The sequence below is a fragment of the Canis aureus genome, chromosome 2 (genome assembly GCF_053574225.1).
Source record: "Canis aureus isolate CA01 chromosome 2, VMU_Caureus_v.1.0, whole genome shotgun sequence".
Classification (NCBI taxonomy): Eukaryota; Metazoa; Chordata; class Mammalia; order Carnivora; family Canidae; genus Canis; species Canis aureus.
This window is the reverse complement of record NC_135612.1, coordinates 22,345,932-22,363,542: the sequence shown is the minus strand read 5'-3', so window position 1 is coordinate 22,363,542 and position 17,611 is coordinate 22,345,932. Positions and strand designations below refer to the sequence as shown.

The 17,611-nt window shown below is 35.4% G+C and overlaps 1 long non-coding RNA gene across 1 annotated transcript in view; it reads left to right on the top strand.

Annotated features, from left to right (window-relative positions):
• Positions 1-12,508: 12,508 nt before the first annotated feature.
• Positions 12,509-17,611, top strand: part of LOC144290216 (uncharacterized) — a 225,641-nt gene continuing 220,538 nt past the window's right edge. The window contains exon 1 of the long non-coding RNA XR_013358002.1: positions 12,509-12,960. This is a non-coding gene — a long non-coding RNA (uncharacterized LOC144290216). The remainder of the gene's footprint in view (positions 12,961-17,611) is intronic.

The window sequence follows — 17,611 nt, the reverse complement described above, 5'->3', positions numbered from 1 at the left end:
AGACTGCTAGTCAGGACTTTGGCTTACCTTACTGATGGTAAGTAGGAACTTTGGCTTTTGAATGAATGAAATGGAAAGCCAGTATGGGCTTTTAGAAGAGGAGTTGCATGGGTGTTTTATCAGAATCACTATGGCTTCTGTGTTGGGAATGGCCATGACTTTTCAGGGAAGAAGAGCAGATGATGGGGATGTAGTCAGAATAAAACAGTAATGGGGCTATTGCAATATAGATTTGAAAAAGATGCACCAGGATGTTGGAAGTGGAGAAAAATAGTCAGTTTCCAGGTATATTTTGAAGGCTACTATAATTTGCTGATGAACCGGTATAAAGGACCACTTCATGTTTTTTTACCCAGGCAACAGACAAATGGGGTTGCCATTAATTGAAAGAGATTGCAGGAGGAGTTGGTGGTTAGTATACCTATCAAGAGGTCATTTAAGGACATGTTAGCATTGTATTTAATTTATGGAACATATACCAAGGATATCAGAAGGTTGCAGAGTGAAGGTGTCACCAGTCCATGAAATACATGGCTATAATATGAATTTTTCCTGGTAAAGGAATAAAGATGGCACCAATAAAAGCTATCTTTGAGATAATTTTTCTGAGACTCTCACATGGCCACACTTATTGATGGAAGTGATGATGCTCAATTCAAATTTTAATTGGATTAATATTGCACCAAATAATGGAGAAAAGACCATTACATTTTCTAAATGTTGAAGATATATATAATTTATGCAATATTATATAACAAGAGTAACTATTCTGTATTTCATCACCATGCACGTGAAAATAATGCAGTCTATTTGAAAGTTATAAAAAATTTAGCATGCAGGGATCCCTGGGTGGCGCAGCGGTTGGGCGCCTGCCTTTGGCCCAGGGCGCGATCCTGGAGACCCGGGATCGAATCCCACGTCAGGCTCCCGGTGCATGGAGCCTGCTTCTCCCTCTGCCTGTGTCTCTGCCTCTCTCTCTTTCTCTCTCTGTGACTATCATAAATAAATAAAAATTAAAAAAAAAAAATTTAGCATGCAGACTTATTACAATGAAATGTCATTAAGTAGAAATTAAACTAGTAACATTTCAACACAGATGGAAGAAAATGTTTTTGAAAGATACCTATTACTTTTAAATTGATATTTTCAAAAGACTCCTTTAGAATAATAAATTCTGAAAAGATAGAGGGTTAAAGTGCTGTTTTATTAAATGCAATTCATTTATACTATTTATAGCTTTGGTATATGGTGAGGAAAATAAATCATTTCAAAAAAAAAACCAACTATGAAATTCTTAGATGACCACTATTCCAAGTACTTAAAGTAGAATGATACTGAGCTGCTATTAGGATTTATATATGGATAGGAGATAATGTATTCTTGAAGGAGAATAAAGAGACAAACCTTAACCATAATGATAGAAGACCTTATTATGAAAGGAAAGGCACAATATCTTGTAGTAAATCTTTACATTCATTCATTCATTCATTTAACAAAGAGCATTAAGAGCACAAGCAGGGGGGAGCAGCAGACAGAGGGAGAGGGAGAAGCAGACCTCCTGCCCAAGCAGGGAGCCCACCCTGATGTTGGCCTGATCCTAGGACTCTGGGATCATGACCTAAGCTAAAGGCAAAGGCTTAACCAACAGAGCCACTGAGGCATCCCTCACATTCTTTGATTTTACAATAATGCCAAGAATATATAGTCTAAAATGAAAAATTTAAATGACCAAAAAATAATAATAAAATTTGGATCAACTATAGTTTATTTCAAAAGGTCAACTAAGTATATGAAAAATTATTTATAAAGCCACATATTTGATTAATAATGGCTTCTGAGAGTACTTGTAATCAGACATTACATTTGATCTTATTCTCTTTAATCTTTAAATTAATTGAGCAAACACTATCAATAATAACTGTCATCAGCTCATTAAAATTAACTGCAGTTTTTGATAGGCCATTCTATTTTCATGCTTTTAATTACTTTTGATGCCACTTGTTGATTTAGAAAGGTTTAGTCTACAGAATCTCATCTGATCTTCTAATTCATGACAAGACCACTCATATAGGTTTCTGCTTAACAAGATTACAAAAAGTATTATTTTTAAATAAGAATAAAGAAAGGTCATTTGCCTTATTAGTTCTCATCTTTGATAGCATTTTCCAAGTACAGAGTTTAAATAACATCATTGAAGTCACCTAACACATTTGCCATTTGGGATTTTCTTTCAAATCACTCCAAGTTCAACATAAAATGTACTTTAGCCTTTCTAGCATGAAATTGGAAGGGGTTTGCTTTCCGTGACTCTTTCACAATGTGACTTTTGGCCCTTTTTTGATTTATCAGTGGAATTCCTGACCTAATGAAATTTACTTTCCTTTTTTGTATACCCTCTTCCCTGTGGCATCCATACTTCAAAACAACAGGCATAGTTTTGAAACATGCCTCCACCTTTAGGCCATAATAATATAAAACAGTTAAACCTATTTTTTAATCCACCTTACACTTAAAACTAACAGCCTTCCTAATAGTCCCCTACCCCCATGGGTGGGCAAAGCTAATTGACATGGAAGTCATCAATGTTTCTGTGATAGATTTCATTTTACTATCATTCTTTGGCCTCACTATTCTTTATAAGATTTCTGAAACGGGCTTGTAAGTTAATTTCTGGCCATGGGGAATCTTCCTCACTTTATATTAAATCTCATCTTCTTCCTAAAAAGAAAATACCTAGCATAAGTTTTCTACATGTGTTATAAGTTTTGTTAAGGCCCATTATTAACTCCCATCAAGACATGTTTTTTTATAGTAACTTAGACCTGTGTCAAATTGTTCCTTAAACCTGTTTGAAGGTCCTATGATTGGGCAAAGCATAACAAGCTGTTGGAAATGTGAAGAATTTTGGAATGGCTACTTGCATGTGTGATTGCAGAACATTTTCTTCTTTTTTTTTTTTTAATTTGACATACCATTAAGTAATAAATAATAACAATAAAACCTTAAAACAATCATAAATGGGTTTGTAAATGCAAATGAGAATGTCCTGATGAAGCTTTTTTTAATCTCCTAGGAAAAATGTAGCAACATTAATTGGCAAAATCTTTATGCTCATAACTTAAAAATACAATATGGTTCATAATTTTAGCCATCTAGCTTTAGGGCTATGCCTCTATAGGAGGAACACAGTAAAAATTTGCTTGTGAATTCAAATTTAGGTCATAAATTTCTTTCAGCCCCCTGCTTAATTTTATATGAGGTTAGAATTTCTGCTTTCCTAAGTGATTTTTGAAAATACTCGTCATTGCTAATGCATTTTGAGATAGAAAAAAAAAAAAAACACATTTTGTGTTTCTCAAATATTTTTCTTGGAGGCCGCTAACATTTCTATAGAGCTCATATTCAGTTTTCATTATTAAAAATAAACCTTAGTTGGGTACCTGGGTTGTTCAGTTGATTAGGCAGCCAACTCTTAATTTGGGCTCAGATCATAATCTCAAGGTAGTGAGGTGGCGCTGCCCATGAGGCTACATACTCAGCAGGGAGTCTTCTTGAGGATTCTCTTTGCCCCTCCCCCACAGAGTATTTCCTCTCTCTTTCTTTCTAAAATAAATAAATAGATCTTAAAAGAAGTTTAAACCTTAGTAATATTGTGTGATATTTTTACCTTACTTCAGTTCATATGTATGCCAAACAAATTTTTAATTCTTTACAAAGAAACACCTAAAATCATATAAACAAAGGAGGTATAAACTGGCAAACAAATTTGGGAAAGGGGGAGAAAGAGAAAACAAATATTTCGTATCTTCTTAAGAGCAAAACTAACTTTGTCACAATATACTTTTTAGGCTTATATAAAACATGGATATATTAAACAATTAAAATTAGACTCTGGCTTATCAGCTTTTATACACGATCTAGAGTATAAAAGTTTTACGGCTGACCATCACTTAATCTGTAAATTTAATATATAAACACATCATATAACTAGAAATAATGTGTGGTGCGAGATGGACTTAAACAGAAAGCAGACTTTTTCAAAAACTAAATTCTTAATTTAAGTTTGCATATTCTAAATTTCATGCAATGTTGGGCAAACATCTAAATCTGCTTTATATAACTACAAAATAACACTGCATCATTTTACAAAAGTCAAACATCAAATGACAACCCTATTTTAAGGACCAATCATTTCATAAGCCATAAAATGGATAAAATTGATTATTGATGATGATTTCATTCCTGTTTGAAAATAGAATCAAGTTTATTACCCTATGTTAATGTGTCAGGGCAATGCAGGGCTTCAGTAATTACACTGTGAGTATTTTATCTCTGAGTTATTAAACTTGTCTCTGCCTCCCTACACACTAATGTTAGAGGTTAATAGCAATGTTCTATTTTATCCAGTGCCTTACTTCACTTAAGGCAATGATGCATGGCTTTCATTAAAGCATGAAGCAAAAGGAATTGCAGAAAAAATTAACATCTAATTTCAGGGCAAAAGAGCCTTACAAAAGAAGAATACAATGGTGGTAATAATCTGCGTCAAGTTTAGCTAGGTATACAACATAGTTGTAAAATAACCCTATTTTGAATTTTATCACATAAAGGAGAACTTCAAATCACATTACAAGATTTCCAAAATGCCATCTCCAGTACTTTTAATACATGAATATCTGTTTAAAATATCAAGTAGAGGGGCACCTTGGTGGCCCACTCAGTTAAGCATCTTTCTTCAGCTCAGGTCATGTTCCCAGGGTCCTGAGATCAAGTCCTGAATCTGGCTCCCTGCTCAGTGGAGAGTCTCCTTCTCCCTCTGCCCCCTTCCTTCCCTTTGCTTTCTTTCTCTTACTCAAATAAACAAAATCTATAAATAAATAAATAGATAAATAAATAAATGAAATCAAGTACACAAAACACATGCTGTTGCCATCCAATCTGCTCTCAAGTTGTGCTTTTACCATTCTAATCAAGCGGGTTGCTTGATACAACGGTTACCAGAATGATGCTGAAATAAAAGATGATGTAATTGGCCATGTATATATTTTAAATCCCATTTTATATTATCAGCCCTTATATTAACTATATTTTTAAGTATGTCGAATGAAATTAGTTATTATTTGTCTTTTTGTAGGAAGTTATACGTTTTACTTTTTTAATGTTCAACAATAGTTCAATTCAGCATGTTTAGGAAATGCAATGTTTTTGTGCATTGAAGGATATAATGTAATTTCTGCCTCTGATAGCAGAATCTTTACTATTCTGGCCTTTACCCAGGTCAGTTTGTGTCACATCTCTGTTTACAACATTTTGATTGCATATTATTATCGTATTTTAATGATTACATTTGTTGTGAAATGCTTCTTTTAAGTGAAATCTTAGGTAAGAAGTCAAAAAATATGTAAAAGGATATTTGACTGAAAGTGGACGTCCTCTCACCCACAGGCATCCACTGCTCTGTGAGCATCACTGTGGATTAGCTTTTCCTATTTTTAATGTCTTTGTATAAATAGTCATAACATTATATACTCACATTAATTCTTCTGAAATTCATATATTTTGTTGAGTCTGTCAATAGCACATTTTATTTTATTGTTCATTAGTATTAATGAGTACATGAATATACCAAAGCTTAATTTTAATGATGGACAACTGTAGTGTTTCAAGTTTTTAACTATCATAAACAAAGCTGGTATAAACATTCTTCAACAAGTCATTCTATGAAAGTTCTTTGGTTATAAACTTAAAAATGGAATTCCTAGGTCCTTTATAAGACCTGCATGAGAAACTGCCAAACTGTTTTTTAACATGGTTGTACTTTTTTATACTCGCATCAGGAAAGTGTGTTTCAATTGTTCTATCCTTGCTAACAGTTGGTGTTGCCTTTTTAATTGAAGCCATAATAGTGGCTATGGTGTAGTGTTTGCCAGTTTCTGTGATATAAATTCTCCTATCATGGGTTATTTCTAGTGCTTCTATGTGTGTGAGCATACAGTAGGCAAAAGATGTATACAATCTGCTCTTGTGGGCTAGTATAACTTGGCTTCAGCATACAGTTGCACACCCGTTAAATAAGTATACACTTAAGTACTGAGGTGCTTTGCATGCCTTTATGTGTATTTCTTATTTTGACACAGTGACCTTCCTTGAGGAAGGTCAATCTTAATTAAAACTGAAATTTTTTTTTTTTAAGATTTTGTATTTATGGAAGGGAACAATTCAGACTACCAGTTCAGTTTGCTGCCACTACAGTGATCCATGCTAAAAGGACAGTAGATTTACCTGTCCTTACTTTTTTCATGTCTGTGAAAATGCCAACAAAAGAAATAAGGCAAACACCTTGGTATTATTATGAAAATAGTTTTGACCTCACTGATCTCTTGAAAAAGAATCAAAGCCTCCTATGCATTCATGGACCACACTTTGCCAACTATAGCTCCAGGTTCATCGGAAATACTGGAAAATTTATATTATCCTGGCTGCCAGCTTACACTAAGTTACTACATCTTCTTAGTTTCTCTCTTTAGAAATGATTGAAACATTCAGGAAAGAAAAGAGGGAGAGAGATGATTGATATAAAAATAAAGTCAACAAAAAAATAAATAAATAAAGTCCACATAATTTAGGTTTATATTTCACTTTTCTCTCACTTCCATAAAGTTAACAACACTGTTTTTTTTTTTTTTTTTAAAGTATTTTTTTTCAATTTTTATTTATTTATGATAGTCACAGAGAGAGAGAGAGAGAGAGAGAGAGAGAGAGGCAGAGACACAGGCCGAGGGAGAAGCAGGCTCCATGCACCGGGAGCCCGATGTGGGATTCGATCCCGGGTCTCCAGGATCGCGCCCTGGGCCAAAGGCAGGCGCCAAACCGCTGCGCCACCCAGGGATCCCAACAACACTGTTTTATATAGGTATTATTAGTAAAAATACTTAAATATGAATTCTTAATACCTGCTAAATATCTATTAATTTTTAATATTTCATTTGAAGCTTATAGTTTGCTGTGAATTATTGCTCATATCAATGTAAAAATATTAAATCTGCAATATAAATGCAAAATGGAATTGATAATAAAATGTGCTCTTACTATGGAAAAGCAAAAATTCTACATAAGGAAAATGACCGACTGAAAATTAAAACTAAAAATTAAAATATTTTTAGAGAGACATCAATTTCCATGCAAAATACAATCACCTTATATAATGAACAACAAATAGAACAGATACAAATATTAATGATTTGAGGGGAATACTCTTTAAAGAAACTTTTCCAGGGTATCCCTGGGTGGCTCAGCGGTTTAGCGCCTGCCTTTGGCCCAGGACGTGATCCTGGAGTCCTGGGATCGAGTCCACGTGGGGCTCCCTGCATGGAGCCTGCTTCTCCCTCCTCCTGTGTCTCTGCCTTTCTTTCTCTCTATATCTATCATAAATAAATAAATCTTTTTTTTAAAAAAAGAAACTTTTCCAGGGCACCTGGGTGGCTCAGTCTGGCTAAGCATCTGCCTTCAGTTCAGATCATGGTCCTATGGTCCTGGGATCTAGCCTGAAGTCCGGCTCCCTGCCCAGTGGGAATCTGCTTCTCTCTCTCTCCCTCTTCCTTTGTCTCCTACCCCCAACTCATGGGCCGCCTCCCTCTCTTTTATGCTCTCTCCCACATGCTTTCTCAAATAAGTAAATAATACATTTTAAAAAAGAAAAACTTTTCCAGCTACATTTTTATGTCATAATGTTATCATTTTTATATACAAACATTTTTCACATTAGAAAAAAATAAAATTACTATTTAAATAAAAATATGACTAGATAACCTCTTTTACAGTGCTAACTTATAAATGGAAGTGTAGCAATACTTGGAGATAAAAGAGGACTAAATACTCAGAAATCATTAGCTGAGAAACATCATCTCATAGTGGGCAGAATGTTATAAAACTTCATTTAAATTTTTCTGTTTTGGACTGGTCTGTACTGGAACTATTTTGGATTATAAAACAAGGCAACTAATTAACAGGATATAAAACTCAGTAGTTTAGGAAGGCAAATATTAAAGCTCAGCAGGGTAAAACCAGAATCTAAAAATAATTAAATTATTCAACTAGATTTAAAATAGACTTTGACATTGTATTGTAAATCCTGAGAGCTGTTGGGTTGTTGCTATTGTTGTTATTGCTTTCCTCCTTTTTTCAAAGCTACTTCCTGACTTAAGCTTTGGTTGCCTAGCCATCTACTTAAAGATGACTATCTTGATTAATCACATTACCAGTCATGTGTTTTCCTATATGCCAACAATGGCATCTATAATGGTATAATCCTTCCAGACTTTCATGATGTTCTCTCTATTGGGGTTCTCTTTCATAGTGTTGACAATCCTTTCTATAGAGTACCATGCATAATGAGCCTTAAATGTCTTGACCCCCTGATCTAGAAGCTACATTATAGATATTGTGTTTGGGGAAAAAGTAGCCCACTGTAATGCCTTAAGTGTTCAACTTGTGGAATTCTGGATGGCCAGGAATATTTTCCAATATTAAAAGAACTTTTATTTTATTTATTTATTTATTTATTTATTTATTTATTTATTTATTTATTTTAAAAGAACTTTTAAAAGCAGTCCCTTATTGGCAAGTTACTTTCAGACTTCAGGGACAAAGCGTTGATGGAACTAATCAGAAAGAAGGCTCTTGCTGTCCGGGCCTTCCTGTTGTACAACCAAAAGACTAACAGCTTGTGTTAGCCTTTCCTTCACTGCTGGGGGAGGTGGGGGGGTGGGGGGGTAGTAGTTTTATAGATAAAGGCAGCCCTCATCATAAACTTGACTGCATTCGCACAAAACTGTAGAGTTAGCCTGTCCCTCCCTGCCTTAAATCTTGATGCTTGCTTCTCTTCCTTACTAAGTGTACTTTGTCATTCTTTCCACAATAAGTCACTTTCATCTGCTTTATAATCCTGTTCAGGCAAATATCCTTGTTCCTCGATGATTTTCTTCAAGACATCTGGGAATTCATCTTCTACCTCTTGACATATTTTACACCAAAACTCTTTCTAAAATATCAAACCATCCTTTGCTGGCATTAAATTCTCCAGCCTTAGAACTTTCATTTTCTTTTTGCTTTAACATGTATAATGACTTCACCTATTCTCCAATCATATTGGAAACTATAGATAGACCTTCCTTGTAGCAATCCTGCACCCAATTAAAAGCTGCATTTTCAATATGAGATAAAAAGGTATTTCATAAAAAATTCAAGGTTTTCACACCTGCTGGTGTAGCTGAAGTAACAACTTCACAAATTTTATTTTTTTTTTTGTTTACAATGGTCCTTAATACTGTTTTAATTTATTTTAAAATGGCAGTCAACAGCAGCTGCAGATCTCAATATATGGAGCATATCAAGAATCTAACTTTTTCTTGGAATGTCATGACTTTTCTCTGCTTCTTGGGAGCACTTCCAGGATCACTACTGGCACTTTATGTAGGTCCTGTGGTGTTATTCAAGATTTATGGTATTGCACTAAACATGATGAAAAATACCTGAGAACCACAAGAGATTTTTTACTGCAGTATCCAATTTACTGCAAAGATGGACTGCTCATTCAGAGATGATTAGTATCAACAGCATTTTAAGCAATACTCAACACTTGAGCTCACCACAATAGCAACAGGAGGTGGCTACAAAATTATTATAAAAGTAATACAGTATTTACTAGAGTTGATTTTATGCAGTTATGATTTTATACTGCATCTTTACATTTGTTTACATTCCTCTCAACTGCAAATGGTGCCTTGTATTTTAACTCTTTGCAATAGATATGTATATATTTTATGATAGTAAATGACAAACTTTATCTACATGTATTTTATGCACTCATGACTTATATTTCTCTTATTTTTTTCAATATTTCTAGGCTATGTGGTTCATCTCTGAGTTTTTCAAATTGTCAAAAATCTCCTCAAATTTTTCCCATACAATTATTGAAAAAAAATCCGGGTGTAAGTGGATCCACATAGTTCTGACCCATATTGTTAAGTTTCAGTTGTACAGAGTTCTTCTGAAGAACCAATGATTGGAATTATAGATCATTCCTATTTTATATTACATACGTATTAACATTAGCTCTTTTTTTTTTTTTTTTTTTTTTTTACATTTATGTCAGTGACAAGAACAGGGATCAGCCGACCAATGCCTCCGTATCAAATGCAGCCCTCTATTTTTACATGGCCTGCAGGCTAAAAATGTTTCTTATAATTGTGGATAGTTGTAGAAATAGAAAAAAGAAAGTACTTCATGACAGATGAAAATTATATGAAATTGAAATTTCAGAGTCCATGATTGAAGTTTTATCGAAGCACAGCCATGCACATTCATGTAAATTTTTTTCTGTAGCTGCTTTTGCATTATGATAGCAGAACTGAGTAGCAACAGATGCCAGATGGCCTGCAAAGTTGAAAATATTTACTATTTGGCCCTTTATGGGAAAAGTTTAGCAACTTCTGATTTAAAATATCAGAAATTATATTAATAAAATAATATTTTTTAAGTAGTGAGTCATGCTTTCATTATAAAGCTGAAATAATTCTCATAAATCCTCTCCATAGCTGCTTGACTCATCTAAGCTCCTTCTCTAAAGTAGAACTCATCTAATATTAGAACATAATACTTGAGAGATAGAAGTGAAAACCAATATATCTTCAGCATTTGAAATTACTACATACTTAGACATTGAAGGGAAGTATTCCATTTTAATAATTAGAACAACTCTAAAGCAAATCCCTATCCCTCATCAATATATGGAGAAACTAAGGCTCAAAGGAATCAAACAGATAAATGATGGCATCTGGGCTTGAATTTAGACAACTAATTCTGGAGCCAATATTCAGTTATTGCATAGACTGCTCCAATGTGATTAGAGGGCAGTTCCTAAATGCTCCCTTTATCTATTGTCCCTCAAATTTCACTGAAAGAGATGGAGTACTTTTATCAAAAACATATAATGAAATATTTTGTATAAGAATAAAGGACAATTATGTATATTTAAATTTTAAAAATATTTTACTTATTTATTAGAGAGAGAGAGAGAGAACAAGCAGGAGGAGCAGCAGAGGGAAAGGGAGAAACTGACTCTCCATGGAGAAGGAAGCCTGATGTAGGGCTCAATCCAGGGACCCTAGTATCATGACCTAAGGCAAAGGTAGACACTTAACTGATGGAGCCAATCAGGCACCCCTACCACATATTTAATATATTTGGATCATTAATTTAGTAAAACACTAAGGATAAAACAGATGTTATGACCTGCTGGGTGCCTCTCCCAACCTGAAACAATGTTTCTACTTCCACACATTCATCATTTTCAAAAATTTTAAATTGCATTTTTATCTCAAATATCATATTGTATTATTTGCCAAACCTTTAAAGTTAAATCAATTATCTATTTTGCTATATAAGATTGCATTAATAAAAGAGAGTATAGGAGGGTGAAGGGGGAGATCAGGGGAAGAAGGGACAGGGTAAGGAACAGAGAAAGGAATTGGAAAGGATGAGGAAAAGAAAGGAAAAAAAAAAGCACCATATCTCAGTAGCTTAAAAAACAACAGAGGTTTATGTCTCTCTCAAATTTGTTAGAGCCAGCGGCAAGTCAGCTGCAATTCTACACCATAAGACTGTTCCTTCCGGAACTCATGCTGAACAAATAGTACCAATTAGTGATACACCATTCTGGAAGCAGAAAGAAAAGAGCAAGAAAGCTGATGGAGACTTACAAGACTGCTTAGAGCATCTTCTTGTGGCATAAACCACATGTGCTCACATCATTTGGCAACCCCAAAGTCAGTGTGTGGGACTGTATGATTCTTTTTCAGGGAAGGGATAATTGAAAATGATAATGTAGTCTATCAGAATGCCATACTATATATACCATTCCACATTTGTTGATAGAATATTACATTTTTAGTATGTAATATTTATATCCATGTTGATATTTCATTCATCTACTGTATAGAATTCCATTATAAGAACAATTAATTGTTCCAGTTTATTGCCATAAGAAAATACCCCCACAGCTATGTACATTATTGTACATATCTGCTTTGTACACAGTCAGAGTATTTTCTGGACACATATCTAGATGTGGAGTTTCTGATCCCTGGGATGTGGGCACCTTAAATATTGCTAAATTAATCTCCTAATTTGTTAAAATAGCTTTCCCTATTTTATTTTCTCTTTTTCTAAACCATTCATATAAAATTTTTATCTGTTTTATGGGTGATAGGACTTCTTTTTCTGCAAATTGTTTATGTCTACCCTTCTTCATTATTCTTTTATATTATTTTTCTTTTAAACTTTTTGGGCTTTCAATATATCCTGGATACTACTGCTTTATCAGGTTTGAGTTTTGCAAATAAGCTGTCATATTATTTATCATTTTGCCTTGTTGTGGTGTTATTTGTTATGCAGAAAGTTTCAAATATCAATTTAATGAATCTACTTCTTTCTTTCTTTCTTTCAGTAAGCTCTACACCCGAAGTAGGGCTGGAACCCACAACACCCAAGATGAAGTCACACACTCCACCTACTGAGCCAACCAAGCACCCTAACTTTTTTCTTTACTGAGTTGAGCCTATGAGAGTGTTGGAAGTGTCTTGCTCTCCTCTTTTCAAAAAAAAATTTTTTTCTTCTGAAAATTCTTAAATTATAATTTTCTTATCTAATTTCCAATCATTAATCCATTTGGAATTAATCATTATACATGTCTTGAGATGGAAGAATCTGGTTTTTTCTTTATCCAAATGGAGAAATCGGGGGAGCTGAGAAGATGGCGGAGGAGTGGAGTCCCCAAGTAACCTGGACCCACCAACCTACCGGGATAACTTTCAAAGCATCCTGAAAACCTAGGAATTCGACCTGAGATCTAAAGAGAGAACAGCTGGACCGCTATAGAGAGAAGGCTTTGCTTCTAACCAGGTAGGAAGGCAGAAAAAAATAAAAAAGCATCCAGTGGGGGAGGGGCCAGACGAGGAGCCAGGCTGAGGGGGGCTGGGAGCCTCGGGACAGGGGAGCCCTGGCCCGGAGACATGGGAACTTTAAAAATCTGCCCCGATTCTTCCCAGACGGAAAGGCGCTCGCAGGGAATAGGATCCTAGGAGGGGCAGTGGGGCCCCCAAGTTCCTGTGGTCACTAACAGAGGAGTTGCCCCCAGGGGAGAGCACCCCACACAAGTTCCAGGGGAAGTCGAGGGGTTTACAGTATACAGAAACTGAGGGTACCCCTCCTATTTTTTTTCTTCCTTTTTCCAGTACAACTCATTTTTATATCAGACTGTAAATTTCCGATTTTTTCTCTTTTCCCACCTTAACTACAATATTTTACTACCTCTTCATTTTTAAGATTCATTTTGACTTTCATATTTCTACAGTTACAGATCCTAGATCTATTTTCCACTTCTAGATTCCCTTCAACATAGTCAATTTTGGGAGATATACGAGATATGTTGTTTTGTTTTGTGTTTTTTGTTTCCTCTGCCTCATTCTGTTTTATAATGTCGGAAGTTAATACCTTCTGAAACATAATCAGCGTGCACCAAGAACCAAGTGGTATACCGTGCTGGTTCATTCTGTGAGATTCCTCATTCCCATTCTGCCCCCCTCTTTTATCTCATTTATATTTTGGTGGCCAATGGTGGGGCCCTCTACAAGTATTTCTGGTTTGTATGAATTTGGGACTGGAGATCTTCTAACATACAGAACTTAATATACTCAGAAACAAGAGGATCACCCTCTAGAACCCCTCAGGTAGACTACATCCTCCCTCCACTACAACTTCTTCACCACCACCATCTCCCAGCACCCCCCCCCCTTTTTTTCTTTTTCTTTTTTTTTTTTTCTCTTCTTCTTTGGGATTCTTGGCATTTGATTTTTACTACTTTGTTTTAAAATTTGTTTTTCACTTTAATGGTCTTTTTGTTTTATATCATTCTGATCTTTGTTTTCAATTTCTGGTCTCTGACCTGGGCAGAATCATCTAGGGTGAAATTTACTTAGGTCATGGAAAATATTTTTGACTTAGCCCGCTCATACAGTTACTCTGCACTGAGCAAAATGACTAGAAAGAAGGACTCACCACAAAAGAAAGAATCAGAAACAGTACTCTCTGCCACAGAGTTACAAAATTTGGATTAAATTTGATGTCAGAAATCCAATTCAGAAGCACAATTATAAAGCTACTGGTGGCTCTGGAAAAAAGCATAAAGGAATCAAGAGACTTCTTGACTACAGAACTTAGATCTAATCAGACCGAAATTAAAAATCAATTAAATGAGATGCAACCCAAACAGGGGGTCCTAATGATGAGGGTTAATGAGGTGGAAAAAAGAGTGATCAACATAGAAGACAAGTTGATGGCAAGGAAGGAAGCTGAGGAAAAAAGAGAAAAACAAAAGACAATGAGGAATGATTAAGGGAAATAAATGACAGCCTCAGAAGGAAAAATCTATGTATAATTGGGGTTCCAGAGGGCACCGAGAGGGACAGAGTACCAGAAAGCATATTTGAACAAATCATAGCTGAGAACTTCCCTAATTTGGGAAGGGAAACAGGCATTCAGATCTAGGTGATAGAGAAGTCCCCTCCTAAAATCAATAAAAATCTTCAGCACCTCGACATTTAGTAGTGAAACTTGCAAATTCCAGAGATAAAGAGAAAATCCTTAGGACAGCAAGAAACAAGAGATCCCTAACTTATATGGGGAGAAAATCAGATTAATAGCAGACCTCTCCACAGAGACCAGACAGGCCAGAAAGGGCTGGCAGGATATATTCAGGGTCCTAAATGAGAAGAACCTGCAGCCAAGAATACTTTATCCAGCGAGGCTTTCATTCAGAATAGAAGGAGAGATAAAGAGCTTCCAAGATAGGCAGAAACTGAAAGAATATGTGACCACCAAACCAACTCTTCAAGAAATATTAAGAGAGACGCTGTAAAAGAAAGAGGAAGCCCAAGAAATAGTCCACAAAAACAGGGACTGAATAGGATTACAATGATGCTAAATTCATATCTTTCAATAGTAACTCTGAATGTGAATGGACTAAATGACCCCATCAAAAGATGCAGGGTTTCAGACTGGATAAAAAAACAAGACCCATCTATTTGCTGTCTACAAGAGATTCATTTTAGATCTAAGGACATCAACAGCCTGAAAATGAAAGGTTGGAGAACCATTTACCATTCAAATGGGCCTCAAAAGAAAGCTGGGGTAGCCATCCTCATATCAGATAAATTAAAGTTTATCCTAAAGACTATAGTAAGAGATGAAGAGGGACACTATATCATACTTAAAGGATCAACCCAACAATAGGACCTAGCAATCATGAATATTTATGCCCCTAATGGGGGAGCTACCAAGTGTATCAATCAATTAATTACCAAAGTAAAGACATAATTAGGTAATAATACACTAATACTAATCAGGTCTCAACCGATAGCAAAAAATTGAGATTGTCCCCTGCGTATTTTCAGACCATAATGCTTTGAAACTTGAACTCAATCACAAGAATAAATTTGAAAGAAACTCAAACTCGTGGAGGTTAAAGAGCATCCTGCTAAAGGATGAATGGGTCAAGCAGGAAATTAGAGAAGAATTTAAAAGATTCATGGAAACTAATGAGAATGAAGATACAACCATTCAAAATCTTTCGGATACAGCAAAAGCAGTTCTAAGAGAGAAATACATCGCAATACAAGCATCCCTCAAAAAATTGGATAAAACTCAAATACACAAGCTAACCTTGCACCTAAAGGAACTGGAAAAAGAACAGCAAATAAAGCCTACACCAAGCAGAAGAAAAGAGTTAATAAATATTCGAGCAGAACTCAATGAATAGAGACCAGAAGAACTGTAGAACAGATCAACAAAACCAAGAGTTGGTTCTTGAAAGAATTAACAAGATAGATAAACCATTAGCCAGCCTTATTAAAAACAAAAGAGAAGAGACTCAAAGTAATGAAATCATGAATGTAAAAGGAGAAATCACAACCAATACCATGGAAATACAAATGATTTTAAAAACATATTATGAGAAGCTATACGCCAATAAGCAATTGCCTTTTCTAGGCAGTCTAGAAGAAATGCACACATTTCTGGGAAACCACAAACTACCAAAACTGGAACAGGAAGAGCTAGAAAACTTGAACGGGCCAATAACCAGGGAGGAAATTAAAGCTGTCATCAAAAAACCTCCCAAGACACAGAAGCCCAAGGCCAGATGGCTTCCCACGGGAATTCTATCAAACGTTTAAAGAAGAAACCATACCTATTCTGCTAAAGATGTTCCGAAAGATCGAAAGGGATGGAATACTTCCAAACTCATTCTATGAGGCCAGCATCACCTTAATTCTAAAACCAGACAAAGACTCCACCAAAAAGGAGAATTATAGAACAATATCCCTGATGAACACAGATTCAAAAATTCTCAACAAGATACTAGCTGATAGGATCCAATAGTAGATTAAGAAGATTATTCACTATGACCAAGAACTTATTAAACTCAACAGCAAAGAAACAAATAACCCAGTCATGAAATGAGCAAAAGACATGAACAGAAATTTCACCAAAGAAGACATACACATGACCAATAAGCACATGAGAAAATGCTCTGCATCACTTGCCATCAGGGAAATACAGATCAAAACCACAATGAGATACCACCTCACACCAGTGAGAATGGCGAAAATTAACAAGACAGGAAACAACAAATTTTGGAGAGGATGTGGAAAAAGGGGAACCCTCTTCACTGTTGGTGGGAATGTGAACTGGTGTAGGCACTAATGGAAAACTGTGTGGAGGTTCCTCAGAGTTAAAAATAGAGCTACCCTATGACCCAGCAATTGCACTACTAGGGATTTATCCCAAAGATACAGATACAGTGAAAGACCAAGACACCTGCACCCTGATGTTCAAACTGCAGTGTCCACAATAGCCAAACTATGGAAGGAGCCTCGGTGTCCATCAAAAGATGAATGGATAAAGAAGATGTGGTTTATGTATACAATGGAATATTACTCAGCCATTAGAAACGACAAATACCCACCATTTGCTTTGACGTGGAGGGACCTGGAGGGTATTACGCGGAGTGAAGTAAGTCAGTCGGAGAAGGACAAACATTATATGGTCTCATTAATTTGGGGAATATAAAAAATAGTGAAAGGGATTAAAGGGGAAAGGAGAGAAAATGAGTGGGAAATATCAGAGAGGGTGACGGAACGTGAGAGACTCCTAACTCTGGGAAATGAACAAGGAGTAGTAGAAGGGGAGGTTGGCAGGGGGATGGGGTGACTGGGTGACGGGCACTGAAGGGGGCACTTAAGAGAATGAGCACTGGGTGTTAAGCTATATGTTGGCAAATTAAACTCCAATAAAAAAATATACAGAAAAACCCAAATGGGAAATCATAGACCAACACCATTTATTAAGTAGTCCACCTTATTTAAATATAAAGATTGTATTAGTATGTAAATTATATAGATCTTAATCTTTTTAAGTTTCTGTTACTGGAAAGTTTGATAAATGCCTGTGAAAGCACTTTAGTCTTTTTTCAGAAGTTATTTATGAGAGAGAGAGA